Here is a 10,024-nt window from a genome sequence, read left to right on the forward strand (position 1 = left end):
AAAAACTACCATTGAATTATATGAATTATAAACTTATAGTACTACATTTTACTAAGAGTCTTATCTTTCTGAAACAGTCTTTATGTTACGTCTTATATAAACTGTTGCTGTAAGAAGAAGAAACAAAAAAAAAAGTTCCAAAATTGATTAAAAATTTAACCTGATTAGATTTGTGTTTGTAGATTAAATATATAAATTAGAAATTATATATATCACCTTATAAACAAAAATGATTGCTTTTATTTTTGTTAAGAAAGTACAATAACTTAATAATTTAATATATTTTGTCAGTTAAATAATATTTCAAATAAAGTTTCTTACGAAAGAAATTTTATCGATAACAAGTTTCTTAATTTTTTTTAAGCTTCAAATAAAATAATATAAAAATGTTACCATTACCAACTATATACAATTACTTAAATTATCATTTTCTTATGTAAATGCAATCGTATACTTTTAACCTCAATGTAAAACATAAGTTAAGTAGTTTGTTTTCTTAAAAAAAACATAACTGAAAGAATTTATTTTTAAGTAAAGTTCTACAAATGTTTTGTATACATAAAGAAAAAGATGACATGAAGCTTTTAAGTAGTATAAAACGTCATTTTAGTTCAATGCTAAGTTAATATTTTGTTTTTTAACAATTACAGTTTATAAAAACATTGAAGTATATAGTTAATTTTAATAAATGAATTAAAAAAGTTTTACAACTTCTCAATTTAACAAAGCTTTATTTAGCTCTGTTCTGGAATAAATTCATAGCGGGCTGCCAAATAGATTTTTGTATGGCGTTTATTCCTGAGAGCATAGTTTTCAGCATTACTAAAATATAATTTTTTAAATATATTTTTTATTAGTTGTATATTTTTTCAATCACTGTTACCCCTTACCCTCGTTCAGTAACTTTAATTTTTATTAAATTAATTTTAAATTTACTTTTCTGTATACTTTTATTTTTTGTTTTTTTCTGTATTATTTTACTCTCGTGCAAAAATTTAATTCGTGCAAAATTGACCCTTGGTACAAAATCGTCTTCGGCAATTTTGTTCCCTCGTGCAATTTAGTAACCTTGTGCAATTTAGACCTGTTCCCACTAAGAACATAGTCCCATCATGTTTGCTTTAAATAAAATTACAGTAAAACTAAATATATAGAGTACACTTATTAAAAAAAAATATTTATGGAGAATTAGTATCTATAATGAGTGTGTGTGTATTCTTAAACGTTAAGGCCCTGAATTTACTAAGACCCTGAGTTACGTAAGAATAGAAGTCAAATTTTTACAATAAAAATAATTCTAAAAATTCTTTGTATAGAGAGTTTTCTTATATGAAGAAATAATTTGATTAAGTAAACCTATACGAGCTTGTTTAAGATAGACGTCTTCTAGTCATCCTTTTTTAGTTATTGTTTCATTAAAAACTATTTATGATGCTTGCTAGCAGAGCTGCTGTTTATAATCCAGTTAGTTAGCAAAATCTACTTGAGCATTGCATTTTATGTTGAAAAAAAAACACACTTTTAATATTTGACTAAAGTTAGCAACACTAAACATTAGTTACTTGGCTTAGCTTGTCACAACAACTTGCTTTTTGTTTTGAACATATCAAATTTTGTAAGAAAGCAAAAATAAAAAAACTAATAATAAATAAAATTTCTAATTAAACAACGTTTTTATAGAATAACCTAAATTTACTTTTTTTTTTCAGTGTTAGAACAGGGCTGGAAAAATAATCCAGAATCGCCCCTAGATAATTATAAAAAATTTGAAATAAAGCATAAAACTGAAAGCTTTTAAAAGATAATTTTAATAAAAACTTCAAGTTTTTACATTTAAAGAAATTTTAATATTAGAGTCAAAATTGCTAAAACGAATTGTTTTTAGTTTATTTTGGAGTTTTTTTTAATATAAATTAGTAAAAAACTAAACTTTAAATTTTTGAATACAGTTAGATTGATTAAAAACCTAATTTTGATTAAACATTTACAAAAAAATTATTTCACTTAAGGCTCTTATGATTAAAGTGTCCAACCTAAAATCTAATGCAGGGTTTACAAAATGTAAGTATTGCTATATGCCAACTAAATAATTAATACTTATAAATAATTAACTTTAGTTTGTTTTTACTAAAATTGTCATGCTACAGGAAGTTTTTTGAAGTAACTAGTTTCTAGTAAAAATTGCAAGCCTGCTCGCGTCGGCTGCAGCCCACTCGGGTCCGATTGTAATCTAAAGGAGTTTTCCCTTTGATGTTTACAGAGTCAGAAAAAAAAACCCTTATACCTAACCCACCTTACCCAACCATATTAAGAAGTAATCGATTTTTTTTTAATAACTGGAATAAAAAAATACTAAAAATAAACCTTTTTTATTTTGCTGACTCAGCGAATATTAGAGAAAACCCCGTTAGATTACAACAAGACTGAGCCCGATCTAGAGCAAAGTGGTGGTTGTTTCTATAAGCATATTGCCACAAATATATTTGATATCATAGCAGGGCTGTTGTGAAAGAACAATTTAAAATCTAAAAGTTTAAAACATTTAGCTTTTTGTTCCAGTTTGTTTAGAATAAATACAAGAGCAGAGCACAACAATCAAAGTGTAAAAACGCAAAACAATTATTAAATACAGAGAAGATTTACAAAACTCTATTTGTTTAAGCTTATAGCTGTTGGAAATTTATGTGAAATTGTACTTATTTCACTTCAATTGTCCATATGTCGATGCATGCATTAGAATAAATTTTAAAACTTTTTTAATTAAATTTTTTTTTTAAAGACAAGTTTCAAATAAATAATAACAACAATTCTCTAATTTATATTTTAAATTCTACTCGATATTTTTTGATTGACAAAGGCAAAATAAATACAATTTTGTATTCATTAATTGCCGCTTGCAAAACCAGGTGAGTATGTAAGCTGGCTATTAAAACCGTGCCGAGACACCTGCAAATTCCAACATGCATATTCCAACATGCCGAGACACCTGCAGATTCCAACATGCATATACCAACATGCCGAAACACTTGCAGCTTCCAACATGCAACGAGACACCTGCAATTGTCAACATGTCAAGCCACCTGCAACTGTCAACTAATCAAGCCACCTGCAACTGTCAACATGTCAAGCCACCTGCAAAAGAGAGAGTAAAAGTGTATATAAACGATGAAGCACATCTACAATTAGGTTACTATACCTCAACTACCTTACGGAGCGGACCTAGGCCGTTTCAACGGGGCGACTCTTCCTTCGTGGAAGTAGTTGCAGCTTTTCACGTGAGACTTCGAGGCCGGAGACGTGAATGGCATTACGATACAAAATAGTTGGCTTGGGACTGCGCGGCCGCAGAGGTTAACTAGAGAACGATATAAAACAGCTTACGTGAGACTTCGAGGCCGAAGACGTAAGCTGTGGTACGATATGAAACAATTTTGATCGGATTTCTACGTTCATAAATATCGTCTTTTCTACCTTTATCGATATTGAAGTTCGTAAAAGATTAATGTGTAGAAAACTTAAGCGTCGCGCACCATTTTGAATCGTTCGTTTGTGAAAGTAATAAATTATACATAGTTTTTGTTGTTTATTTTATAACTAAATAAGTTGCTATACCTATTTACAGCCGATAAAGATAGAGATATTTTTTTATCACCTTAATTACTTATAAATAAATATGGTATACAATATAGCAACCGTGGTTGAAAGTAATCCTAAAACTATTCTGACAAATTAGTTTTCGTACTACACTAAAACTTAGTTAACTAATAAAGTTATTTCATATTAAGTTACTCCTAGATGTAATGTGGCTACATTTTTGTCAATAAAATAAAGTTTGTATTCGAAGCAGAACCGTTTATTACTAACCTTGCTTAAGCCTTGTACCGTTTTTTAAACATATACCTTTTGTTCTCATTTTCTCAAAACTAGACTTAGACGTATAGCTGTGATAAAATAATATTTCACTGTTCTTTGAAATGAGAAAATAAATGTAAAGTAACATAGAATTTTTTACGTAAAAATAGAAGCTCAAATCGTACATTTTTTAATTGTAATTTTTATTGTATTAATTAGTTATAAAAATTTTCTTCGAAAACTTTAAATTCATTATTTTGAATTTAAGCTTGAAAGCAAGCTTTACTACATGGTGTGTGTTTCGTAATTAATAGTTTAGTAGTTATAGACAAAATATAAAAATTTACTAATTTTTGAATTTAAACAATTTAAGAGAATTGCAAAAAAAAAAGATATTTCATAAACTTAATATTAATAAAACATGTTTTACTATTTTATGAATTAAAACAAAATTAGGAAAACTTTAGCTAAAATTAGGAATCCCCTTAGTTGACAACTTTAAAAATTAAGAATTCGCTCCAGATGTATTTCTAACTCTAGCATTTTATCCAATAACTCTAAATTTACTGTTTTTACCAAAACATATCAATACTTACCTTAATCTCTTCAAGAGTTATGCAAAAGTCAAGCACACAAGTTTAATCATGTGTAATTTTAATTTCCCGTTTATTGATTAGCTCTGAACTATTTAAAAATATATAATGCTTTATTCACAATTTGAAGCACACATGATTTTAATACAATGCTTTTTTCAAAACAATCTCTGCTTTTTTCAAAAAAAATCTCTAGATATCTGTAGATAAAATTGTAAAATTTGTGAAAATCTTTAGATTTTACCAGAATTCTATTTCTAGCCAAATATTCTCAAAAAAAATTTCAAATTTTCCATTTGCTGGCCCACTGTGATAAGTGCTTAAAGTCATTCGTAAAGAGATTTTTAAACAAAGATTAAACTAGTGTCAAAACTAAATCTTTCAGAATATTTTTTTTTAATCAATTTTATTCAAATTTTTATAGAAAGTATATTACTTATAGTAAAATAATTTTACTACAAGTGATTTCTAAAAAAAATTTTTTTTTCCTTTTTATAAAGTTTCTCTATTTAAATTTTTTAATATACTATTTTAAAATTAAACAAAAATTAAACTAAAAATTTCAAAGTCTATTCATAAAGTATTTCCTGAAAATTTAAAGTATATACCTCAAAAACTAAAAAATAGATATATTTTAGTGATTTCGTTTTTAAATCTATTTTTAAAACGGCTATATCACTAAAGTTGATTATAATTTATTATTTTATTTAAAATGATGTATATTTCATAATTAAAGCTTTATAACTATTGTAAGCTGTATTGCTATGCTAATTTTATTATAATAATGCCTTGAAACTACTATGGTTTTAATTTTAGACCAAGTGTTATTACAATTCATTATAAAATTATTAGTTTGATTAGTTATATTAAAAGTGGTACAATTCATGTTTAGTATGATTTTTCTGTGATATTTTTTGTTTTATATTCATATAGTGAATTGTAAGACTTTTTACAACTAGTAAATAGACCAAAAAAAGTAATCTCTAATAATCATAAAAATTATACTGAAAGTTTAAATGATCAATCAAAATAGTTTATTGAATAATCAAAGTAATACTAAGAAAAAAAAAAGTTGCCTCTGTTATATGTTTTATTTTATAATACTATGTTGTATTGTTTTGTTAAAAGTTTACACTATTCATCATGTATTTTTTTAACAGATATTAAGGTTTTTAAGGAAAGTAATTTGTACTGAATATGTATATATGTTTTAAAACAAATATTAAAAATAATAATGTTGCTTAAACCCAATATTAATGAAATATTTTTCAGACTTTTAATATATTTTCTTTCTTTCAATTCAAAATGCTGTCTAGTTTGTACAAACAATGTTTAAATCAAAGTTTAGTAAGAAATATGAGTATTTCAATCAGCAACAAGTTTGGAAATATGTCATTTAAAAACACTATTCTTAGTAAAAATTTGGTTAAAGTTCAACCAAAAAACAATAGCCTAGCCTTATTTGAACAAAGTAGACATCATGGGGGAGCAATTGGAAAACCAGGAGCACCAAAAGTTAATTTTAAAGTAATTGATCGAAATGGCTTAGAACATGAAATTGCAGGAAGGGTAAGTTGTTCTAATTATTTGAGCTAGATTTTAAGAATGTTATTTAGAAATTCTGTTTAGTTTAAAACCATCAAAAGTATACTAGTATATAAGAGGATTGCCACACCCTCTAACTAGTTAAAAAATTTTGAAAAATTCAATTTGAGTCAGACTAGTTTGATGATTTTTCGAAAACTAAGACTAATTTAACGATTTTTTCAAAAGTTCAAGCTTGTGATTATTGATAAGCTTTGATGAGGTTGAGATTTTTCATTTGTCAATAATTGATATTTTTTTTGTAGAAACATAGTATTCTAATTATTTGTGGGTAATTCTTTATTCTTAGTTTACTTCGTTAGGAAAAAAAATTCAATTTGAGTTTAGCTCTGCTTAAGTAATACAATTATTTTTTATTTGACTGATGAAAATAAAATTAATGTCAATAACATTAGCAGGGGTAATAAAAAAAGTGTTACTATGTTTTTGTGTTATTTTCTGAATTGAATTGTTCTCTATAAACTTAGATATATATCATGGTTGCCACTACCTCAGGATACTCAGGATAACTTAGGAAAAATCAGGATATTTTGAATCTTGTTTTGAATTTAGGTTGACTCAGGATAGTTTCTTATTTTATAAAATACTCAAGATATTTGTATGGTTTTTGAACATTTAAAAAATATTTTTTTTGTGAAATTTAGTAGATTTAATTTTAATGTCTTTTCATGTTATAACCAAATTAGATGAACTTGATTTTTATTAGTTTTAAATAACTAAAAAACTATCTTAAGGATTTAAAAAAATTCAGGTTGATTCAAAACAGTTTAGGTCTTCTAGGATAGTTTTTTCTAAAAGACCCTGTTGTATTAGTAAAAGTCTAAGGAAAAATAAGGTTTTTAATATACTTGGCAGATATAGTCTAGTTTAGAGTAAATCAGGCTAATTTTTAATAACTCAAGCTGGATTTTTAGTTCAAAGATTAGCAAGTCCAGTATAAGTAGTAATAAATTTAGTTTTTCTAATCAGTCTATATGAAAATATAATAAATTTAGTGAAACTTGTTAGATATACTTAATACTAAAAATATTAAATGCTAATTATATAATTAAAGAAGCTTTATTATGTTTTTTTATTATTTAGCATACAAAATTTCTACACATAAGTTCATTGATGAAAAATCAAAAACGTTGCTTTGTTGCAGCTTGGTTATTTTCCATATTAAATGGTAATATGGTAAATGGTCTTTTGTTCAATATCTTATAAAATTTAATTTTTATAAATTCTATAACATTTTGTGTTATTTTTCTTGCTTTATATACCATTCTTATTGTCATTAGACATAATGTTTGTTTTGTTTTATTCAAGTTAAATTTTTTAGAGTGTTACATTTAATTTAAAAGCACATTAAAACAAGTTAAACTTTATCAAAAGAAAATCTAATATAATTTAATAATAATGATAATAAAAATAGTTGTCTATAATCTTTAAAATACTGTATTTAGTAAGATGTGGTGTATTTTACCATAAACTACTCTACTTATATCTTATAAAACCTATTACTGTTTAAATTTTTTGAAAATAGTAATTATGAAAATATGATACAACATATCTAACTATAATTAAAAAAATTGAATTTAATTAAAAAAAATATTTCTGAGACTTAACATAAAGTTATGTTTGTAAATAAATGAAGTAAATTTTGAAGAGATATCAAAGATTAACTAATCTTTATTTTCAATAGGTCTCTAATAATTATTTTATTTCTTGAGTATTACAAAATATAAGTAGCATTATTGTTTTATTCCATGAAACTACTACTAAGCAAATCAGTTTTGAAACATTCTTCTTACATGCTATTTCATACCTATTTGAACCAAAACAACAAACACATATAAATCATAAAACACATAGCACATTAAAAAAGAGGTTAGTGTACATAATACTTTTACAAAAACATATTAGTTCTGAAAAAAAGTATTACCAGATGGTTAGTTATCTTAATGTTTTATGAGGGGTAGTAGGTATCATGTCAAAAACAAAGTTTTTGTGAATTTGTAGGTAATTAATGAGCTATATCTAAAAAAGTGTATTAGAAAGTAAGATTGCAAAGATAGTTATGGTAAAATTTAATAAGATTTCTCATAGCTGCCTAAAGTAGCCATATATTGGTATTAAAATATTTTCTGTCTTATATCAAAAATTATTTTTAAAAATAAAAAAACAAAAATATACCAGAAGCTCTAACTAAAAATAACTTGCTTGTAAAAAACCTGAAAATCAGTCAAGGGGTATAGTTCAAAATTACTCAAAAATATAAAGTTTAAGATTTTATATTTTGAATTGTTGTTCACCTAAAGTAAATATGTAAAAAAGCTAGAATACTTGACTTGTATGAGTGTAGTAATATTTCTAAGTATATCAGTGTAATTTTCAACAAATATGAAAGTTAACAAAGTCAAGCATAATGTAAATTAAAATAGGGATTACATTTTTAAATATAACTTTTTATTTCTTTTAAAATTATAATACTATTTTAGCACTAATTTTTTGATAAAACTAGTAGCCCATATAGCAGTAATCAAGTACAGTGATTCCTTGCTTATCCGGCCATGTTAGGCACGATTATTTTTTGTAAATAAGACCTGATTAGCCTATGACCAGATAAGAAAAAAATATTGTTTTTTTTTTTTTAAACCTACCTCTGCAATATTATAAATTGCATATAATAAATTTAGTGCTAAATTATCTGTTAATTTGATTTATTTTAATTTCAAAAATAGATCTAAAACTAATTAATTATAAAGGGCAATGGTCAGTTATTTTTGGTAAAAAATCTTCTATATTTTACCAAAAAATTAAACTAAGTTTGTAACATAAGATTCTCTTAAAAAACACAAGTACACTATCGTAAATAATTAAAAAAAGACAATTAAAAAGGAAGCATAAATAAAAAACCACAGTGTTCTTACATTCACAAACTTTAGTTGATGATATTGTAAATAAATAAACCTTTATTCTCGTTTATATAGAATTAAAAAAAAAAACTTCATTCACTTTATTGTACTTGTCTTCCTTAATATGATCAATAAAATCATGTTGATTGATTTATAATAATATAGTTTTTTTTATTTTACAATTTTTTTTTTCAACATTTAGTTTTTTATTTAAATTAATTAGTTTTTGTACTCTTTTTTAACGTCCTGTTATAAGATTCGAAACTTCCTTAGTCGGTGGGCTAAATGTGACAGCCGTGTAAATAACAGGCCGAATAAGATTTGACATAGACTTTCGCTAGTCGCTTTAGACTTACAAATTAAACTAAAATAGAGTTTTAGATTTTTTTTTTCGAAAAATATAACTTTATAACACAGTTTACGCTAGTTTACCTTAACATTACTTTTAAGTTTTTATTTGAGTTTTTTTCAAATTCTTACTCAGTCCAATTTTTTATAACTTCGAGCCTATTTGCAGACAGTATTTAGCCCTGTTACGTGACAAAACTTTTCGTGTAGGTAGTCAGTAAACAAGAAACTGATTATCTAGTTTTATTTAAATATTAGCTAAAAAATAACCATTTGTTAGAAATAAGCAATGTACTGAACGTAGATGTTATGATTTTATTATTTATGATGTATTTTTTAGCTTAAAAACAACTTTGCAAAACATATGAAACTGAGCTTTTTAAAATAAAACAACTTAAAATTTGCTATAAATTTTATTTGTTTAAACAGTTCTGCTTTTTTCTTTATTAACTTGCTACAGTTTTAGGTGTAAACATTTTAAGCAAATTATATTATAAAATTTTATTCTTTTTGTTATGTCTGACGAGCAAAAAAAAAATTCCAGTCAACTTAAAATATTGTTATTGACAATAAATGAATTGAAAAATTATAACAAACTGAAAAATATTATTGATAGATTTAATAGTATTTCACAATAAGTTAATTACCATACTAAGCTATTTTAAGTTGTTTACAAGGTTTAAGATATTAAAATTAAGTTTATAGAGAAGGAAAACGAAAATGCTTCTA

This window comes from Thalia democratica, unplaced genomic scaffold (assembly GCF_965202585.1).
Source record: "Thalia democratica unplaced genomic scaffold, ktThaDemo2.hap1.1 HAP1_SCAFFOLD_1047, whole genome shotgun sequence".
Classification (NCBI taxonomy): Eukaryota; Metazoa; Chordata; class Thaliacea; order Salpida; family Salpidae; genus Thalia; species Thalia democratica.